The following is a 23,708-nucleotide window of genomic DNA, read 5'->3' on the forward strand; positions in this document are numbered from 1 at the left end:
GTCTCATATTTCGCTGCCGATGTTAAATCGTCTTGTTCAAACTGAAGATGACAAAGCAGCGACTCTAGCGAACGTCCACTTACGTGCCGAATTTCTGTCCATTTTCCGATCTTTGAATTTCTTGAAGATTAAATTCAACCTTCGACCCATCATGTCTCCCGTACTTTGCTGGTAGAGTTAAATTATGTCACACAAACTATAGATAACGAATCAGCGAATCTACCGAATACCCAAACTTGTAAGGGATTGTTGCCTGTTTCCTTATTTTGAGTTCCTAGAAGTTATAGAAAATTCTGGCCTTCATTCAGTCCACCAAGTGTCCCATACTTTGATGCTACTGTTAAATGGCATTATTCAAACTGTAGATCACAAAGCAGCGAATCTAGCTAATACATGCGTGTGGAATTTCTATCTGTTTCCCTATTTTTGTATTTCTTGAAGATAGAGCAAACTCTGCCCTTCAGCCCACCATGTCTCTTGAATCCTGTTACCAGTGGTACATTTTCCAGACTGCGTTACAGGACGCATAATCTCGTGTTTCTGATTTCTGTATTATCGTTCCCTTTTATATGATGGTCCTTGATGCTTCTCGTCAGGCCAGATTGACGACACTGATATTCCCGATAACTCTCTAATCTGCCTGAAAGATCGTAAATTGTGGATGGAAATGTTGTTACGTTCCTGTATATAACTTCATGTAGGTAAATGAGTGTTCTCCACTCCCCTTACCATACTGCATCTCATCTTTTGGAATCGGACTGTGTGCATTACTGATTTTCCTTGCGTAGGTGTATATTAAGGGACTACTTACAGAATAGTTTTGGCACAGAATTCATGTGTTTTTGAACTGGTTACTCTTCCTGTTCTTATAGGTATATGCTGATCTGTGCAGAGATCTCCTTTGACGCTATATTGATGCAAGTCCTTATTCTTTCTTGCTTAATAAATTCGCATTGTGTTTAATGAATTTCATTGCTCCTTAACGCAGCCTGTATGACACCATCTCCTTCCCCTATCCACCCCATGTGATCCCCCAAAGTGTTGATATGCACGATGTCTATGTGTATGCCTGGAGTTGGAGAACGATTCATGCTTAGGAAACAGTTTTCTCGAACTTAAAATATAACGCGTTGCCAGGGTCGTCACCTTCTTTCTCCTCCACATACATTTTAAACAATAAAATAATTCTTCTAGTTGTTCGGACAGATTTCGGGACTGGAGCCGGTCGTCGTCGAACTTCTGTCCATCCAACGGTATTTCGACTGGGGACTTGCCAGTCATCTTCAGATGAGTCTACAGATGAAGATGACTGGCAGGTTCCCAGTCGAAATATCATGAGAGGAGTACAACGACGACCAGCTGCAAGCCCGAAATTTGTTTGAACATTTATTTCGTGGGGATAATTGTAAAACTCACTCCTCCTAGTTATCCGTTGAGCTTAAAAACAACAGTAATCACTTTAATTACTGGGCCATTTCAATAGTACGAACTTAATTAGTGTGATCGGCACTCTGGGCTGTGAATGTGACGCAAACGAACGTCATGCGATTCCGACGAACATAGAGGAATGAGCTAAGATAAATAACCACCATCAAAATAAATGTTATAAACATTCCCCGTTCAAGGCCTCATTTGATTTGTAAACGCCATTTCTGTAGAAACTTATTGTTTCAGAGTGCAATATGTTATTAGCCAAAGGTTGAAACGCATTTTCGCCCGGCAAGGGATTTTGTTGGTGGTTGTTCGATAGGGTTCGTAAAATTTAAACATATTGTGACATAAGAGCAGAAGAATGGGGTGAGGGATTATTTCCCAACCAAGATCCTGGACAGAAACTTTTGTGAAATCAGCAGACTGCTTGCCTACAGGCGTCTCATATGTTGGCAACACATGTCAGTGGCAATATACAAATCCTGAGAAGCATGGTACACCGCACCTTCCTTGTGTCGTGAGATGCATAACAGCATCTTCTGAGGTCTTACACAAACATTTGATGTGTTTTTGTTAGGGTTCAACCATTTCTTTATGAGGGTGACATAAAGGCACCATATCTAGTCACCATTGAAAATGTTCTGCATGCATGGAGTATCCGTACGTCTGACTTTTTCTTTGGTTGGTTCAAATTCCTGTCTGTTCGTCCTGATTTAATTTTGTCATTATTTCCCTATTTAGCTGTAGGCAAATGCTGTCTGATGTAGTGGACTGGTTCTGGTTTACTATTCCAAATCTCTCTCAGCAAAAGGTGATGTTCATCTCCAGCAATTCCAAGAACTCCGGACGCCATAGTTTTTCGGAAAGCATGTTAAACACGGTGATGTTCACCGCTATCGACTAGAGTGAAGCCGTTTTATATGACAGAGGGAGATGTCACAGCAAATATAAACTCTGCGTCTTGCTTAAACATAATATTTTGTTTTTGTATCATTATTGAAATAAAAAATTATTGTCTGGTTACGAAATTCTCCGGTTTCTACACAGTTACATGTTAAAAATATTTCTCTTATCATCCAGATTTTTTTCGAGGCTACGAAACGACACTGTGGAAGACCACATCAATTTCGCCATGATGTCAGCAGTTCTTCAACAGTGTTAAAATACATATATGTTTCTGATTTAAATAATGAAAACTACACCACTTATTTTTTTATGCTTAGCACAAACGCGTTTCGAGAATTTATCATTTTCAGGTGCATTTGTGCATTTGTTTACGTGAATATATTTGGTGATTTTCTGTTTCTCTTTTGTCTTTTTGAAGTTAGACTGCAATCAGAAAATCGGTCAAGGCGAATCTTTGAGTGATTTTAAATGCTACTGTTAGAAATAATATTTTTGATTGTCTCTTAGAGAGATTGCGCCTCCTGCATTATACGGATTATGACACACATGCAAATAATCATTTACATTGTTTGTTTACAAAACATGCTGCAAAGATGTTCCGATAATATGGCTTCACAAAGAGTTTGTACACAGAGTTGTTACAGTGTTTTTGGATTACATTATGTATATAAGTAAGGCTGCACATTATAAAATGTATTTTTGTCAGTATTGACTACTAAACTATCGATTACTTTTTTTCTTGTGAGGAAATGTACATATTCATGAAACTCGTTGCGGTTATCAATTGCAGGAGAAGCATTTGAAGAAAGTAAGTGATTCACTACCTAGTTTGTTATTGAGAATTTTTTCTCCTTACTTTTGTGACGTACAAAATTATTTTGTAATGTACAAAAAAAACGCAAGAGACGCACAAAATCACACAAGCAAGCGTCACCAAATATATTCATGTAAACGAATGCATAAATGCACTTGAAAATGAGAATAAATTTTCGAAATGCGTTGTGCTAAACAACAAAAAATAAGTAACTGGTGCTTTCTTTTATTATTTACATCATGAATGACGCAGTTGCAGGATTTCCTGAAACATCTAATTAAATGAACGAAATTAACATATATGTTTGTCTTCGACACAGTAAGAAGCATAATAGAAGTGCAAGAAATGAACAGGACACGAGCACCGATGTTTGTGTTTGTTGACCAATTCTATGTCAACTTTCTGTATAAAGTTGCATTTTTAATAAACTTCGGTGGTCTGAGCTTTTATTTCTTGCAATCATAACCTTCACTATGCTATCATATGATTCTCATTAATTGTATAGATGAAATAATAATTTTGCATCGGTTAGATACTGCTGTAAAGGTTGACAATCGATTGTCAGCCTTTGTAGATATGGGTAGTGATATATGGCAATAACATATCAAGAGCGGCCTAAAGTTCTCAACTCTTACATGAGAAACTACAAAACTTGTTTTCCTACTACGGTTGCCTACTAGACTTACTATTAACACAACTGATGACTATTGCATACTAAATGGGAAAGATTTATTTTTGTTTGGGTATAGTTGGAACTATTATATTAATAACATATCTACTAGCTCACAAACCTGGCCTTGCCCGGTTATTCATTTTGGCGATTTTCTATTAGAAAAGAAAACAAAAAATGAACTGTATTTGTAGTGTTACATCGCGGACAGTTTCTGCACGCTGGACGTAGCTGCTCCATTTGTCTACAAACGTTTCTATGGCAAAGCATCTCCACAGCTGTATAGATGGCGATCGTTTTCTCCTACAGCCGTTTGCTCTTCGCAATTGAAAGCTGTCAAAGGTGCTGTCAGATGTAAGGGAGTTCCTTAAGTTGACTCGACCGAAGGAGTATCTTAGTAGTAAAGAATAAATGTATTAAAACTTTACACAGGATGCGTAATTTTTTCACGTATCTCAGTGTTTTTAACGTCAATCCTCTTAACTATGTGTCGTACAATGATATACTTATGTAGGTACATTCAGTGGCATAAGTGGATACAGTGTGACAAATGTGTTGCGAATGGAGTTAGTAGCACAGGAGTAATAAATTTAAACGTCATGCACAGTGCGGCAGTTTTTCAGGCATCTTAGTGTTAATGACTTATGTCCTGAACTATATGTGGTGCCATCCTACAATTTTGTAGGTGCATTTAGCTGCATATATGGATACTATCTACGATGCTTATCGTGAATAGAGTTAGTAGGACTGAAGTACTAAATTTAAACTTTATACGTGATGCGACATTTTTTCACGCATGTCGTTTATGACGTCAGATTTCCTGAACTATGACATGCAGGTCGTTCTTTTTCTGACAGAGATTAATGTCAGACAGCAAGGGGTGTGTTTACGAAGTTTGGTTGAAACTGATCCAGTGATTTAGGAGGAGACATGGACCCACTGGACTCCCAGGAAAGGTTTCAAGCACAGACCGTTTGAGGCGTTACTCGCCTGGACAGAAGTCGGCATTCCGATGCACCACTGTAGGTTTACTGTAATCCTTGGACCTTCACATTGACGATGAAACACAGAAATTGAATCGGGATTGAACACAACAGGCAGTATGCCGTCTTCTGTCCAGGGGAGTAACGCTGCAAACGGTCTGTGCTTAGAACCTTTCCTGGGAGTCCAGTAGTAGTTTCCGATGCTCCACTGCAGGTTTACTGTAACTCTTGGAACTTCACATTGACGATGAGACATAGAAATCCCTCCTGGGAGTCAAGTATCGTTTACCGATGCACTACTGCCAGTTTACTGTATCTTTCGCACTCCCAGAATGACGATTTAACGATTCAATTTCGGAGTTTCATCTTCAGTGTGAAGGTCAAGGGGTTACAGTAAACCTGCAGTGGTGCATCGGAAAGCTACTACTGTAGTCCCAGGAATGGTTCCAAGCACAGACCGTTTGAAGCGTTACTCCCCTGGACAGTAGTCGGCATGGTGCCTGTTGTATACAATCCCGATGCAATTTCTGTGTTTCATCATGAATGTGAAGGTCCAAGGGTTACAGTAAACCTGCAGTGGTGCATCAGAAAGCTACTACTGGACTCCCAGGAAAGGTACCGAGCACAGACCGTCCCCCCCTCCCCCCCCCCCCAAAAAACACACACACATTTTTGTAATATGTAGGGACATAAAAATCGTCTTCAATTACATTACAGCTATCTTGTATTTGTATTATATTTAAATTAATATTTTAGCTGCTTTGTCGACCGTAAATGTTAGATCTAGTGGAGACAATAATTATAGTGAAATATTCACTTTCAAGACAACCACGTGCGACCCACCACGCCAAACAGTTGTCACTGCCCTAGCGCCAGATAAAACTTGTGGGCGCTCTGGTAATTGTGGGAGCTCCGTGGGCTCTAGCGATTCGTAGTAGACGGTGTAAAACATCTTAACGAATCAGTACTTTTGGTACGGGATGAGCATACGTGCTAGTGCAGTACGTATTAGTTAACTGGCTCGTTCGTTGCAGTTGGGATCGATATACACATTTTCTCCGTAGGACGACATGTGTTCCGATACTTCGATAATTGAGGCCCACAGCTAGAGAGTGGCCACACAGTTTAACGTACCGGTCCAGACTGGATAGACGGAAACCGTCTTGGACGGTACTCAGGCCGTTCGATTCTGTCATGCCAGCCATCCCGAGTAATGGTTTTAGACGTGTCCTCATCTTCATCCCAGCGAACTTTCTCTTTAGCTAAACGTTTGACGATTAGGAACAACAAGGCCGGCCGGAGTGGCCGTGCGGTTCTAGGCGCTACAGTCTGGAACCGAGCGACCGCTACGGTCGCAGGTTCGAATCCTGCCTCGGGCATGGATGTGTGTGATGTCCTTAGGTTAGTTAGGTTTAATTAGTTCTAAGTTCTAGGCGACTGATGACCTCAGAAGTTAAGCAGCATAGTGCTCAGAGCCATTAGGAACAACAAGAAAAATTTATCTGAATCTTAGTACAACTATGACAACGTCTGTTATATATAACGTTGTTCGCGTGTAGCCATCGGATCATATTCATACTGTTAAAGGAGTATGCTCGCTAGTTTCGTCTCGTCTTTTTCTGAATATGCGTCATCGGTTGCTTAGCGACCAACCAAACTTCCGCATCCTGTCTCTGTTGGGATCAACTGACAGAAACTTGCAATGACACTTCCCGTCATCTAATTCGCGAAATTCTATTGAAGACTTTACCATTCCACAGTGTCAGAAATGTCTGACTAATGTGTCAGAACCGCAGCATTTCAAGTTTTATCGCTCTCTTCGTTTACTGAATTTACGATTGGAGGGATGTAGAAAATAATGTGTCAGTCGTGAAAAATTAAAAATCTGTGGAAAAATAAAATTGTAAGCAGTTGGAAATTCGTTTACGAGGTCACATTGTGTTAAAAAGTGGTTCAAATGGCTCTAAGCACTATGGGACTTAACATTTGAGATCATCAGTCCCCTACACTTAGAACTACTTAAACCTGACTAACCTAAGGAAAACACATACATCCATGCCCGAAGCATGATTCGAACCTGCGACCGTAGCAGCAGCGCGGTTCCGGACTGAAGCGCCTAGAACCTCTCGGGCCACAGTGGCCGGCATACATTGTGTTATTAAAAAAAAAAAATACCTCGAAGAAAGTTATTACTGATGTGATACTTGTAAATGAATATTTTCCTTCCACATTTTATGGGAGAATAAAACTGAAGGTTTTGCTAAACTTTTTGCTGAAATTTCGTTTTAACTCCTAACGGTGGTCCATTTGTTTACCACTATTTGATTCATGTAAGGTAAAATTGTGCCACATGTGAGTTGACAATATATCACGACAACTTGGACTGTGCTCTGAAACAGACAGTAAAGCGTTGTAGACCAACACAACGAAAAGGCGACGGAGTTCGCGGATTCCGTCCCGACTAGTATGTTCGGCATTTCTATTCATTGAAAAATCTTTCCGTTCAGCATAGCTTTGATGTATACGAAAGAAAATATTGTACAGGACATGGAGAACACCTCACGATTATTGCTTATAATCACTGGAATACACATCACTTTCACCAGATTTGGTACCCTTTGAGTCTCAACTGTTCGCACATCTGAAGAAATTAGCAATTAGCAAATATTTTGAGTCCAGTGACGGGTTTGTGGTAGCGTAGATGGTTAATGTGGGTATTTTACAGAGCTTCTAGGATCACACCTTGCAGATGGAATCTATTCCATGGGAAACTTGTCGACAAGTCTGTTGACGTAAGAGGATACTAGGGCGAAAAATGTGTGTATTTTTGACATTTTAGACAGACCTCGGCAATGTGGCTGTAAAAAAGTGCTGACCTTTACCAGGGAGTTATGCTTATTGGGAGAAGCCAGTAGATTACGTAACTTTCATCGAGTGCGCATTGTCGGCCGATCAGGTTAGAATTTTGAGAGACGCTGATTAAAATAAGGCAGTGGAAACGCTCTCTGTCATCTAGACAGACTACATGTAGATATGACGTGCATTACCTGAACATAAAAGCACGACTACTACAAATTGCACCTGACGAACTTTTTCTTTTATCTTTTGGGGGGAATAATTTCAGGAGGCGGGAGAGAGTGATGTGAGGTAAAAATTTTGGTAAAAAAGGTTTCACTGATACTAATAATTTATTATAGGGAGCAATAACCCTCATTAAATCAACAAGGTAGCTCTGATCAAAAATGAAATTACAGTCCCTTACTTTTAACGGTTGCGTGTCGAACGACAGGTTACAAGGGAGAAACTTTAAGAGGGAGATGGGATAAAAATGGACACTTGTGTGGGAAGGAGGGTAACCCTGCATTAATAACTTATCAATACGTAACTTAAGACATGGAATTAGATTACATTCAATCATCACTGAAACTATTTGAGAGAACTGGAGAGGTTGCAAGGCTAGCATCAAATTTCCCCAGTAATGATGGTAAATTCCATATTTATCAAACTAACCGAAAAAGTATTCAAAAAGGGTTTCATTCTGCATCAAGTTAAATGTTCTGTACAATGCAATAGCCTAAACTTGTCATGTTATGATTTCGTTCACACATAGTGGTGAGTGAAGCTGCACACGAAGTTATACCTCAAAATGTGCTGGAATAAGCTCCAAAGTTGAGCGAGCTGATCCATGTAACAGTGTTGGGAGTGTGAGTGGTTGCTGAAGGCAATAAACTCGTATGAACAGTTGGAGACTGACTATTACTCTTCACACGTAACTTCTCCCTTGCAAGAACTTAAAACTGATGAAAATGTGGGAAATTTTCCAAGCCGAAAGGTAACTTTGTCAAATTTAATATGTATGCCTTTATAAAACAAAACACGGAATGTAAATAATCAAACGAGACCACTATTGTGAGCAAATGGTTCCTTCTAGCATGAATAAAGCCAAAGTACCTATTTCAGCATTCTTCACGGAGTTAACTGAAGTAATTCAGTAGAATTAAACAGAAAGCACCCGCAAATATTCCAAGAATCGAATCAAATGGTTTTCTCATACTTAATAAACACTTAACTGCACTAACCGAAATAAAATCATCTTAAGATAAGTTCCGAAGGAGCATCAGGTCTTACCAAGTGTGCGTCTCGAATCTGAATCTCGTTTTAAAATGCCCATTGGAGGCGGTAGATTTTTTTAAAAAGTGGTGGGGGATGGAATCTCGAAATGCCCATAGCGAAAAAGTTGGAAGCGTTCTGATTCGTGGTGAAACAAGCTTGCTGGTTTCCTCGGAGGGAAAGATATCGGTGCCAATACTATATAGCACAGAACACACAAGAAAACTTCTGCTTCCCTCACTGGTAGATAGAAACACACTTTCTCACAGATTCTTACTGTATAGAGATTATCTGTGGAAACAGATGTGGAAACACAGCTGGCTGACAAATATTCATACATCCTTCTTATTATCTTCGCAAGTAGAAGACCCCAGAAACGATATCTGAATCATTTCTACGGGATTATTAATTATGTAGTACTAGTGGATCTATTCAAACACTGACGACACAGCACCTTCCCGAACAAGGTGTTCCAGATTAAACTTCGACAAAGTTACATATATTCTGTGGCTGAGATGACTGCAGCTTTTTTAGGGTTCTACAACCATGATTTTAATTTCTGCAAAGATACATTCATTATCTCGGCAATACTCTATTTCTATACAGTCTGCTATGGAATGAGTAATGAATTCAGATTTCCTTGCAGTTCCACAGGAACTTTATTCCACATCAAATCGTATGGAATGCTTACAGAGCAAAGCAGCAATGTTGACAGGCCTGTGTTGACGAAAGTCTTCTTGCTTCCTTACCAGACCCTGCAACTAAAATTACACAGGGGTCTCTAAACACTTTTGATCGTACAGCGCGCTTCTGATGTTAGTTTAGCTTTAGTCTAACATGAGAAGCGCGCTATCCGATCAAAAGTGTTTCGACACCAATATGTAATGCGGCACTGACCGCTAGGCGTCTCGAGAGACAGATCCGCCAGTATTAAAGGTGGGGGGTATTGTGTTGTTAGTAGGGCAGCAGTAACAGCAGAATGGCTTGGTGAGGAGATGTCAGCGACTTCGAACGCGGATTAATTGTTTGTTTGGTTGGTTGATTTGGGGGGAAGGGACCAAACAGAGAGGTCATCGCTCCCGTCGGATTAGGTTCAAATGGCTCTAAGCACTATGGGACCTAACATCTGAGGTCATCAGTCCCCTAGACGTAGAAGTGCTTAAACCTAACTAACCTAAGGACATCACACACATCCATGCCCGAGGCAGGATTCGAACCTGCGACCATAACAGCAGCGCGGTTCCGGACTGGAGCGCCTAGAACCACTCGGCCACAACGTTGGATTAGGAAAAGATGGGAAAGGAAGGGAAGTAAGTCAGCCGTGCCTTTTCAAAGGACCCATCCCGGCATTTGCCTGGAGCGGTCTAGGGAAATCGCGGAAAACCTAAATCATCGTGGTCGTCCTCCCGAATGTGAGTCCAGTGTGCTTACCACTGCTTCGAACGTGGGTTAGTCACTGGATATCACCTAAGTAGTAAATCCATTAGGGACGTTTCAACCTCTCTAAAATTGCGCAAGTCGACTTTCGGTGATTTGATTGTGAAATGGAAACGCGAAGACACTACCACAGCTAAAACAAAACCAGACAGACCTCGTGTACCGACGGACAAGGACCGCTGAGCATAGCGGAGGTTGGTTGAAAAAAAATCACATGAAATTGGTAGAAGGGACCACCCATGAGTTCCAAAGTGCTATCAGTGGTGCAGCTAGCACTATGTGCGTAGGGAGTTCAAAATAATGGAGTGCAGTGGTCGAGTCGCTTCTCGTAAACCACATCTTTCTACCTCTCTAGTCAGTGCTAACGACACTTGATTCTCCAATTTTTGTCACGTGTACTATTTGCTGGTGGGGATTGTTGTACCTGATACTCTGGATAATACCGACAATCTGGTTCAGGTGGTAAGGAATGCGGATAGTCACTTTGATTATCGGTCTGCAATTCATTTACTTCTCTTTAACTGGTCAATATCGTTAGTTAATTGTTGATTCCACTCAGGAAGATCATGAGTAAAGGTTCTCCTAATTTCTCCAAGTTCACTAGACAGAGTGTCACCAGATGTTCCAGGAGCGGTTAAAATCTCAATTGTGGCAGATTTAACGCCGTCTTTAAGTTCAGTTGTACTTTGTTCTCTATGTAGAGTTCTTTTGAGTCGATCCATTCCTCAAATTCTCTTTTAATTGTGGAAGAAATACCTGCAGTGACTTCATTTATCCTTCTGCTAATACGGACATCTGACAGACTTTGGGCAATATTTTCAACTCTTTCCCTATATTATTTACTCCTTCTGTAAGTTGGTTTACTTTCCTTGGCACTTCACTATAATGTTTCAAGGAGTCGTCCGCGGTAGATTTGCATACTTCGACCTGTGCTTTCAAGCCCGAAAACTTCTTACCAACCATGGAAAGGACACTGTCTATTCTAGAATTTACATTTGCGCCTGCTTCGTTCGCATACTCAGTGGCAACAGTTTTATTTTTTTCTTCCATGTTATCATTTGCCTTTTTAATTTGGCTTTGTATATCACTGATAACAGAGTTTATATTATCCATACGCACTTGAGTAACTTCTACTCGCGATTCAAGACTGTTCAATTTACTGCCAACTGTACTATTTTGTTCTTGTAAGTTGCCATCCACATCAGCTATCTGGGTTTGCATATCACTCATGCTGACTGTAATAGTATTTATGTGAGAGTCTAATCTTTGTTCTATCTCACGGATACCAGTTTCAAGATTTGTCATATTCGTGGCAACATTATTTATGTGGTTTCCGAGGGTATGTTTTAAGCTACCAATTTTGGTTTCAAGATTACCTATTTGGAGAATGGATGACGAGAAACGAGTGATTTAGAGTTATCAGTAACACTATTCCTTGAAAACGTTATCTGCCATCATGTGTAGTGCCAACTGTTGAGTAAGGAGCTGGTGGAATTATGGTATGGGGTTGTTTCTTGCATCTTATTAGCTTCAGAAAACGCTGAATGTAGAACGGTACGAACACATTTTACATCATTGTGTGCTGCGTACAGTAGAAGAACCGTTCGGAGACGATGACTGAATCACCATGAAAATGAGCCTTGTCATAAAGCAGCATCTGTGAGGCAATGGTTTGTGGATAAAAACGTTCTTGAAATGGACTGGCTTGCCCATAGAAAGGATTTGAATCCGATGGAACACCTCAGGGATGAGCCATAACGTGGACTTCGCTCTAGATGCCGGCGTCGAGCAACATCACGTTCTCTGGATTCGGCTGTTGAAGAATGCGCTGCCATTCCTCTACAGACGTCTGTACTTTACTGGCGGAGTTACAACCGTCATAAAGACGAAGGCTGGACACACCCCGTATTAATATCCGAATACCTTTAACAAATAAGGTACAAATGCAGTCGTGTATAACACGAAAAGACATGTCAGTATATGGTAGACAACTTACAATGTAATGCTGGACTATTTCTTTTGTCGCCTGCCTACTGTGAGCCAGGGACATACAAAGGAGAGTTCACAACGTGTGTGGATCTTTCCAGTATGAATTCTGCGTAGCTATTGAAACCACGCCCTTCGGTGTATGGTCGTAAATTTGTTTATAGCGTACCTACCTCGCAAATATTATCTGTCACCTCACACGCGCCACGCTTACAAACGACGCTTATTGTGTCAAGTTTCATCGCTTCGCTAGCTACTCCACTCACGTGTACATTCGCAAGTGGTCGCACTGTCACCATATGTACTCCTCGAGGTTGTTTGTGAAGACCTCCTGTCGTACAAAATCTGTTGCGAAAGCTACTCAGCGCTACAACAGACTACTTCTTTCTACACAACTGCGAGCTCGTACCCAGCTCATAGACTGTTTTCCTCCAACGTCGACCCCTTACTGTACTGAAAGATGTACTCCCGTTTAGTGTCTTCACATAACATGTCATACATGTCGTCTAAAATTTCGGTTGCGGTATTCCAGAAATGATTTTCTTTGTAAGGTCAGCATTGCTTCATTTTATCTGCTGTTCTTCTGCTCTTCATACCTGATGCCAATGTTTTTTATATCTGCATACCACCTGTAAGCAATGTTCTCCATTATCTGTTATACATATTGTACAGTTAGAGTGCTCCATTACCTAACTGACTAAGCGTCCTGAAAGAGATGCAACGGGCAGGAGCCGTGAATCACGCCCCCCCCTCCCCCCAACCTCACAAAAATAAAATTTTAATAAAAGTGTTCGTCTTTTTAAGTGTACCAGTTTCCAAGTCCCTCGCAAATGAGCGAATGGCAAGTATTCCAAAAAATTGCAAGTTATATTTAACACAGGGTACTTTCCATTTGCATGTCTGACGTGAGAGCTATCGTACGTGAATGAGGTTACGTTCTACCTAGGTAAAGACAAGGTACTTGCAGGTAGACATTTAGGTAAAATCTGAGGAGTTAGTTAAAATATAACATTAAAATGTCAACCTAAAGTAACTATGTACTTAGTAAACCTTGAAACATCAGATGGCTGAAAATTAGTATTGGGATTTTTAGACTGGCAGTATCTACCTCCAACAACAAATCTGACTCTTTTCGTAAGTACATAGTCACAATCGGCAAACCACGTTGAGAAAGGTAAGACAGAAAGGGAAAGATGTTCCAATAAGGGCAAAAATAGCAAAGACTGGCTTTCCCAAATTGAAAGAAACAACTTTCCCCACAATACGTAGAACTCTAGAACATATTCTGAGTTCGAATGCAATATGCTTCCTAGAGACCGAAGAGCTTATGTCTACCATTGAGTCACGGTTTTAGAAAGCATCGCTCCCGTGAAACTCGGCCTGCCCTTTTCTCACATCATATACTGCGAACTATGGATAAAAGGAAATAGACAGATTCCATATTCTTAGATTTCCGAAAAAGCATTTGACACGATGCCACACTGTAGACTCTTAAGAAAGATACAAACATACGGAATCGGTCCCGAGATATGTGAGTGGCTCTTAAGACTTCTCAAGTAATAGAACCCTACATGTTGTCCTCGACTGCTAGTGTTCATCGGATACAGGGGTATCGTCAGGAGAGTCTCAGGGAAGTGTGATACGACAGCTATTATTTTCTGTACTCGTAAATGATATGGCGGACAGGGTGGGCAGCAATCTGCGGATGTTTGTTGATGATGATGTGCCTGGGAAGGTATCGAAGATGAATGACTGTAGGATGATGCACCATGACTGAGACAAGATTTGTAGGTAGGCTGATGAATGATAGATAGCTGTAATTATAGAGAGATGTAAGTTAATGTGAATGTGTAAGAAAAACAAACCAGTAATGTTCGGATACAGAATTAGTAGTGTCCTGTTTGACACAGTCTCATCGTTTAAATATCGTGGCGTAACGTTGCAAAGCGATATGAGATGGAACGAGCATATGAGTACTGTGATAAGGAAGGCAAATGGTAGACTTCGGTTTATAGGCAAATAAGAAAATGTTCTTCATCTGCAAAGGAGAACGCATACAGGACGCAAATGTGACCCATTGTTGCATAGTTGAAATCTGGTAGTCAAGGAAGGCAGGATTCGGTTACGATTGTGGACGGGGCCGTAATCAGTTACTAGTGGTTCCCTTTTGCAATTACACACATTTATTTTAAAACGGTAATTCCAAACTGAGCAATAAATAAAGACATAACACGTTATTAATGAAGGAATAAACTACTCGGCTACAGAAGCACACACCATACGAGCACCAACGGTTGGCTCACGTTCGAATTTACGTAGCTCAGGCTTAATTCACCGAAACTGCACAGAGCACTGTTCCTACTACGACCGACGCTTCCAACGTATTAGAAAGTAAAGTAAAGTGTTATGGCATGAATGGCTCGGAGATCACGAAGGGCAGATTCCGCTGCTTAGCTTGAAATATTTTTCCTGTCCTTCGCACCCGAAGCCACCTTTCCTTCGTGAAGTATGAGAGCCGGGTACGTACTGTAAGTGTATGTGTTAATTATCTACATCTACATCTACATTTATACTCCGCAAGCCACCCAACGGTGTGTGGCGGAGGGCACTTTACGTGCCACTGTCATAACCTCCCTTTCCTGTTCCAGTCGCGTATGGCTCGCGGGAAGAACGACTGCCGGAAAGCCTCCGTGCGCGCTCGAATCTCTCTAATTTTACATTCGTGATCTCCTCGGGAGGTATAAGAAGGGGGAAGCAATATATTCGATACCTCATCCAGAAACGCACCCTCTCGAAACCTGAACAGCAAGCTACACCGCGATGCAGAGCGCCTCTCATGCAGAGTCTGCCACTTGAGTTTGCTAAACATCTCCGTAGCGCTATCACGCTTACCAAATAAACCTGTGACGAAACGCGCCGCTCTTCTTTGGATCTTCTCTATCTCCTCTGTCAACCCGACCTGGTAAGGATCCCACACTGATGAGCAATACTCAAGTACAGGTCGAACGAGTGTTTTGTAAGCCACCTCCTTTGTTGACGGACTACATTATCTAAGGACTCTCCCAATGAATCTCAACCTGGCACCCGCCTTACCAACAATTAATTTTATATGATCATTCCACTTCAAATCGTTCCGTACGCATACTCCCAGATATTTTACAGAAGTAACTGCTACCAGTGTTTGTTCCACTATCATATAATCATACAATAAAGGATCCTTTTTTCTATGTATTTGTAATACATTACATTTGTCTATGTTAAGGGTCAGTTGCCACTCCCTGCACCAAGTGTCTATCCGCTGCAGATCTTTCTGCATTTCGCTGCAATTTTCTAATGCTGCAACTTCTCTGTATACTACAGCATCATCCGCGAAAAGCCGCATGGAACTTCCGACACTATCTACTAGGTCATTTATATATATTGTGAAAAGCAATGGTCCCATAACACTCCCCTGTGGCACTCCAGAGGTTGCTTTAACGTCTATAGACGTCTCTCCATTGAGAACAACATGCTGTGTTCTGTTTGCTAAAAACTCTTCAATCCAGCCACGCAGCTAGTCTGACATTCAGTAGGCTCTTACTTTGTTTAACAGGCGGCAGTGCGGAACTGTATCGAACGCCTTCCGGAAGTCAAGGAAAATGGCATCTACCTGGGAGCCTGTATCTAATATTATCTGGGTCTCATGAACAAATAAAGCCAGTTGGGTCTCACACGATCGCTTTTTCTGGAATCCATGTTGATTCCTACATAGTAGATTCTGGGTTTCCAGAAATGACATCATACGCGAGCAAAAAACATGTTCTAAAATTCTACAACAGATCGATGTCAGAGATATAGGTCTATAGTTTTGCGCATCTGCTCGACGACCCTTTTTGAAGACTGGGATTACCTGTGCTGTTTTCCAATCATTTGGAACCTTCCGTTCCTCTAGAGACTTGCGGTACACGGCTGTTAGAAGGGGGGCAAGTTCTTTTGCGTACTCTGTGTAGAATTGCAGTGCGGTCTTCCTCTGTGAAGCAGCTTTGGAAAATGGTGTTTAGTATATGTGACTATAATGATTGTGCGTGTGATGTAGTGCCATGTTGTGTTGGAAATGATGAGAGAAGGGAGAGAGTGAATCCTGGTGCCGGGGCGTAGCCTGCTCCTATCGAAGAGCACCAAGGGGACCGCCGACCTTAAGATCATCACGCGTTGCAATGTACTGAGGAAATTGCACAGGTGCCGTTCGTCGTCAAATACACAGCGCAACCTGCAGTCTTGACTAACACATACGTTTATGTTCAAGCTTGCATTTTTCGCGGTGTTTCCAAAATTTCGTCCAACCCCTCTACACTGCATTAGCACAGAAAAATTTTTGCTCGAGATTGATAATACTCCCTAAATTTCGCTATATTATTTTTCAGTTGGGTGGAAGGACAAGGCCGGCCGCGGTGGTCTCGCGGTTCTAGGCGCTCAGTCCGGAGCCGCGTGACTGCTACGGTCGCAGGTTCGAACCCTGCCTCGGGCATGGATGTGTGTGATGTCCTTAGGTTAGTTAGGTTTAAGTAGTTCTAAGTTCTAGGGGACTGATGACCACAGATGTTAAGTCCCATAGTGCTCAGAGCCATTTGAACCACTTTTGGAAGGACAAGAGGACACTGATTACATCTAAATACAACCCCTTCAGTGCGAGGTCGCAAAAGGCCAATGATGTTTACGGTATTCGACGCCTCACATATTCTAGTAGGCAACCACAATATTGACTGCTAATGGCAACAAATGGCGGAACTGGAGGTATCCAGTGGTGAGCACAGCATGAGACTACGGAGAGTAGCTGAATTGCTTAGTCGACTAGTAACTCACAACAGTGCTACAGTGCTAGTGGTGTTGATACAAAGCAGAACAATAGCAACGATAAACAAAAAGCAAACATTGCATTATATCTATTGCAACAGCTGCCAAAGTTGGCATTTCCTCAGAAAGGAATCTAAGGAGTTCCGCAGACTCAGAATGACGTGGCAAATGAAATATTAGCGTTTCTGCAAGATGAGTCAGTGAAACGTGTGGTGTCGTATACGCTCAATGATGTAGACAATGTACATGAGTAGTGCAATGATGACGATACGTGCTTAACAAGTGAAATCGATACAGGTATCGAAACACATGTCGAGGCATGTAGCTCATCATCCCCGTCGGTCAGGGAACCACAAATTCCGTCTCCAGTGAAACGTAGTAAAGGACAAGCATTGTCCCAGGCGCGGATACTAAACATAATTACGCGCATGGAGCCGTGCCGTTGTGGCTGAGCGGTTCTAGGCGCTTCAGTCCGGAACCGCGCTGCTGCTACGGTCGCAGGTTAGAATCCTGCCTCGGGCATGGATGTGTGTGATGTCCTTAGGTTAGTTAGGTTTAAGCAGTTTCTAAGTCTATGGGACTGATGACCTCAGATGTTAAGTCCCATAGCGCTTGGAGCCATTTGAACCATACGCGCATGGAAGATCATCAACATCACAGTAAAAAAAATTGCGAACAGATTTCAAGTAAGTCCGCAGCAATATCATCGTGTAGTGCGTAACACAAATTACAGATATTCAAGGGAGGGAAAAGCTGGTGTTTGCGCGTTTCGAGGATGCTCGATACAATTTACAAGATGTACATGATAGTGACCTACTACGTTATGCACATCAAATATCGCGTGATATAGATCACAGTGATTTCAAGGGGAGCAGTGTTTGTTTGCATCACTTCAAACAATGCTACAACAGTGGAAGACGTAAGATATGAAATTTCAAACAAAGCGTCAACTTGACGATGCAAACTGCGGAACTGGTCAGATAATTTGTGGATGAGATAAACAAGATTATTCCATCGTTCAGTAAGGAATATGAAGAGGAAGTACGTATGAAAGGAATCCTGGAAGTTAGAGGTACCAAGAGAGTTAGATCAAGAACAACTAACATCAACGCCTTAACACATTCGTATACAATTATGACGACCGTTAATCTGGATGGTAAATTGGATGAAAAGTTATTTATTCTGCTGCGAGAAGTTGGAGATGCTCTGCACCCTACGAATCTTTTTCCTGTGAGTGACCTTACGTGGGCAGTAGGCAATATTTATGTCACAACAAGCAGGGGCGGGAAAATGGGCGTAAGAGAACTGCAACTGTGGTATGAGTACTTCTTTAGGTCAGTGACTTGCCAAAATAACTTGCATCTGCTTGATTCCTGGCCTGCGTACTAAAATGATACTCCTTTAGAGCAAAATAACTCCCCCTGAAAAGTGTGTGACATTGTAATTCATACCACCTGGAATCACTGTACAAATTCAGCCTCTGGATGTTTGTTTTTTTCTGTACCTATAAAACATATTATCGCACTATCTGCAACTACGCCTTAAAGGATAGCCAGTTTCACAATAAGCTGCACGACAGACTTTTTCGCATTCGGTTGCATGCATCACATTCCCTCAGTTCCCATCATCCCGTTCCACCAGTATTGTTTAATAACGGATATCTAGCTGAACGTCCTGCACGGTTTGTAACTCCCAAGGAACTCGCCTTCGATCTTTATAGTACGAACCTTTGTGATCACTGTAGCGTGACATTTTTCATTCGTTGTTCATGGTGCATGTTAATGGTTCGTTTTGAACGTTTCTTGAATGTCGACGATGTCCATTTTATGAAGCGTAATAATACATCCAATTGATTAAAGTTTAGGAAGAAAAAATAAAAACTACGAGGTTAGCCGGTGATGATATAGTTCTGTCAGAGGCAGCAAATGACTTGGGAGAGCTTGAACTGACGGACAGTGTCTTGAATTGGAGGATACAAGATGAACATCAACAAAAACCAAACAAGGATAATGCAACGTAGTCGAATTAAATCAGGCGTTCCTGAGGGAATTAGATTAGGAAATGAGGCACTTAAAGTAGTAGACGAGTTTTGCTATTTGGGCAGCAGAATAAGTGCTGATGGCCGAAGTAGACATAAAACATAGACTGAGAATGGCAAGAAAAGCATTTCTGAAGAAGAGAAATTTATCAACATCGAATATAGATTTAAGTGTTAGGAAGTCTTTTCTGAAAGTATTTGTATGGAGTGCCATGTATGGAAGTGAAACATGGACGATAAAATAGTTCAGACAAGAAGACAATAAAAAATTTTGAAATCTGATACTACAGAAGGATGCTGAAGATTAGGTGGTTGGACTACTTAACCAAGGAGGAGGTACTGGGGTCACCACTTTAGTACTGGGAGGTAGTGTGTGTGTGTGTGTGTGTGTGTGTGTGTGTGTGTGTGTGCGTGTGCGTGTGTGTGGGCGGGGGGGGGGGGGAGTTAAAATTATAGAGAAAAACCAAGTGAAGAATACAGTAGGCAGATTCAGAAGAATGTAACTTGCAGCAATTATTCGAAGATGAAGCTTATACAGGATAAAATAGCTTGGAGAGCTGCATCAGACCAATATTCGGACTGAAGAGCAAATCGACAACAACAATGGAAATCACGGTGGTATTTATTGCTACTGGCATTATTTCAGAAACTATATTTTTTCACAAATGGGTTGCATAAGGGTGTCACTGGAGGACTCCTTCAGAGATGAAGTTCTAACTGTGCGTCTCCTCCTCGAACACTAGATTCATTCATAGTCAACGTAATTACTGGTACTCTACACGGTGGGTAAAGAAGTCACCACAGTTCCTGGCGCCATCCCTATGCAGTGGCGCCCACACCGCCTTAAACATCATAAGCTTTCGTAAAATATTAACCAGAGTCTCTGCTATTCCCTTCACCCTTGCCTGACGAGCTTGTTGCTTGATGTTGAAACCGAACGAAGACGCATTCAGAGACCAGGCAATGCTGTCCCTATTCACCAACAGAGAAGGTCAATGATTGCTATTATATCGTGTGCTAATTTGGTGATGTGGCAGCTACTTATTATCTGCTTGGACCTTGTACGTCCACCAAAATTTTCTTTTATTTTCGGTACACTATTTTTGGACTAACTTCCTTGTCACACCTGGGCAATGAGGAATAACATGATGGTTTATACCTTGCTAAGACGGATTGTCATGGTTACTTCATATTGTCAGTCGCAACAGCGCTTTGAAGCACATAAAGAACTGAATGAAGTGGAAGTGAGTCAGTCAAGTGCTGTAGGTCTTCATTTGTGTCTGGAGTCAGACAGTGAGTATTTCAGCTCACATTTCAGATTACCTTTACTAGAGATGTGAGGCACTGAAGTCGTTTGTTCTCATTTCTAGTGACAGTAGTGCAAAAACTGCGAGATTGAGGAAATAGCCCACTAATGCTAAACTAAACTCCAAGATGGTGTGAAAATCTAGTTTACAAACGGAAAGTGAAAAAGTTTTCCAACTGATGTTTAAAATTTTGATGAGATTATAACAGAAAAGTATGGTAAATATCAGGTTTATTTCAGTTTCTCTTTACCTCAGCCAACCAATATATTGCTTCATCTTCGTATACCTCGCGAAAAGACCGTGATGGCTAAAGTTGCAGAGATTCGATATGATACGAAGGCTTACCAGCAGTCGCTCTTCCCGCGAACCATTCGCGCGCGACTGGGACAGGAAAAATGGGGAAAGTGGCAGTGATAACCACCGCCACACGCCAGACAAGAAAGCGAACTAATATAGCAGTGTCACCCAGCGAAGTATGTAAAGCCGTATGGCATGAATAGCTGGGAGGCCCCGTAGAGTAGATTCAGCCACCTAATTGGAAAGGTTTTCCCTATCTTCCGCTTCTATTCACAAAATGTGAGAGTTGTGTGCGTAAGTTAAGTGTAGACGGCGCAACGGGGTGCGTGTAGTGTCCTCTCCAAGACCATGAAAGTTGCCGCCGAGCTTAACGTCCGCGTCGGATGGACAGATCGCATCAACAGTGTCTCATTCCCTTAATTCATGGGATACTGTGAAGAGGTTAGGAACTGAATCCAGGACATCGGCTGAAAGACTGGTGATCGGGCACTTCACGCCGCATTCCTCCTGCCCCCTCTGATCTAAAGACAAAGAGAACAGTGTCAATAAGATGCGGGGTACCTGGAGAGTCACCGATTCAAGTGCTGATCACTGCTTGTCTTCGGTGATATGACGAGAACCGGTCTTTCCACCTCGGCGAGGCAGTTGAAACGTCACACAGTTATGACCTGCGTTGAAATTTCAGATCTCTAGTTTATCGAGAATTTAGTTTAAAATCAGCTGCAGAATTTGTACCAAACAGACAGCAAGCATGTTAAAATGTGGACCGATGCACCGGAACAGTCAGTAATGAGGTGACTGTTACTTACTAGATGGTTATAAAGAACCTCGCGTCGATACCCCGAATAATTGAAGGGATTTCAGTTTGTGACTGTAGACCTTTCTTTTGGCAGTTTGTGGATTACACGTGCTTCAAACCAACATGTAACTTACTAGCGAACCCAGCAATGCTACGCATTTCTTTCTCCCCCTCTTTCTGTCCATCTCCTCCTCCCCCAATGTAAATTCCCTCCTCCGGCCTCTCTGTCCACAGCAATACCACAAATATAGAAAACAGTTCAGTATCAGTCTGCTTTAAATGTACAGTAACAAGTGAATACATAGAATAGTAATAGGTACTATTCCTCCCCCATGAAGCTGCCTCAATACTTTGACATTTCTTATTTTTCCACATCGACAGATCCCACTCACTCAGTACGTTACTCTACCTACTACACTTCTTGTAACCATATTTCGTGAGAAATGTGCAGCTGACTCTCTTTATTTTCACTAAGACATCTGTTGTGACATGCTTTAGCACCACACAACAAGCAGAATCTGGAATAGGTTCCACAATGACACATTGTCTCAAAATATGGTAGAAAACCCAAAGAGATTCTAGTCTTACGTAGAGTACACCAGTGGCAAAAAACAGTCAATACCGTCATTGCGCGATAGTGATAGAAATATTACCGATGATGGTGCCACTAAATACAGTTTTCAGCAATTCCTTCACGAAAGAAGACGAAGTAAATATTCCAGAATTCGAAACCAGAACAACTGTTAGAATGAGTGACATGAAAGTAGATATCTTAGGTGTTGCGAAACAACTCAAATCACTTAAGAAAGGCAAGTCTTCCGGTCCAGATGGTATACCAATCAGGTTCCTTTCAGAGTATGCAGACACAATAGCGAAACGTCAGACTGGAAGGTAGCACAGGTCACACTAATATTCAAGAAAGGAAATAGGAGTAACCCATTGAATTACAGACCCACACCACTGACCTCAATTTGCAGTAGGATTTTGGAGCATATACTGTACTCGAACATTATGAATCACCTTGAAGAAAATGACTTATTGATACATAACCAACACGGATTATGAAAATATCGTTCTTGTGCAACACAGCTATCTCTTTATTCCCATGAAGTAATGAGTGCTGTCGACAAGGGATCTCAGATCGATTCCATATTCCTAGATTTCCAGAAAGCTTTTGATACCGTTCCTCACAAGCGACTATTAATCAAATTGCGTGCATATGGAGTATCGTCTCAGTTGTGTGACTGGATTCGTGATTTCCTCTCAGAGAGGTCATAGTTCGTAGTGATAGACGGCAAATCATCGAGTAGAACAGAAGTGATATCTGGCGTTCCGCAAGGTAGTGTCATAGGCCCCGTGCTGTTCCTGATTTACATAAATGATCTAGTTGATAATCTGAACAGCCCCCCTTAGACTGTTTGCAGATGACGCTGTAATTTACCGTCTAGTAAAATCATCAGACGATGAATTCCAATTACAAAAGATCTAGAGAGAATTTCTGTATGGTGCGAAAAGTGGCAATTAGCACTAAACAAAGAAAAGTGCGAGGTCATCCACATGGGTACTAAATGAAGTCCGAAAAATTTTGGGTATACGATAAAATGCACAAATCTATGGGCTGTCAATTCGACTAAATACCTAGGAATTACAATAACGAACAACTTAAATTGGAAAGACCACATAGATAATATTGTGGGGAAGGCGAAACAAAGACTGCGCTTTGTTGGCAGAATTCTTAGAAGATGCGACAAACCCACTAACGAGACAGCCTACATTACACCTATCCGTCCTCTGCTGGAATATTGCTGCGCGGTGTGGGATCCTTACCAGGTAGGATTGACGGAGGACATGGAAAAAGTGCAAAGAAGGGCAGCTCGTTTCGTTTTATCGCGCAATAGGGGTGAGAGTGTCGCTGATACGCGAGTTGGGATGTCAGTCACTGAAACAAAGGCGGTTTTCTTTGCGACAAAATCTATTTACGAACTTTCAATCACCAACTTTCTCCTCCGAATGCGAAAATATTTTGTTGAAACCCACCTACGTAGGGAGAAATGATCATCATAATAAAACAAGAGAAATCAGAGCTCGAACGGAAAG

This window comes from Schistocerca americana, chromosome 6 (genome assembly GCF_021461395.2).
Source record: "Schistocerca americana isolate TAMUIC-IGC-003095 chromosome 6, iqSchAmer2.1, whole genome shotgun sequence".
NCBI classification, from domain to species: Eukaryota; Metazoa; Arthropoda; class Insecta; order Orthoptera; family Acrididae; genus Schistocerca; species Schistocerca americana.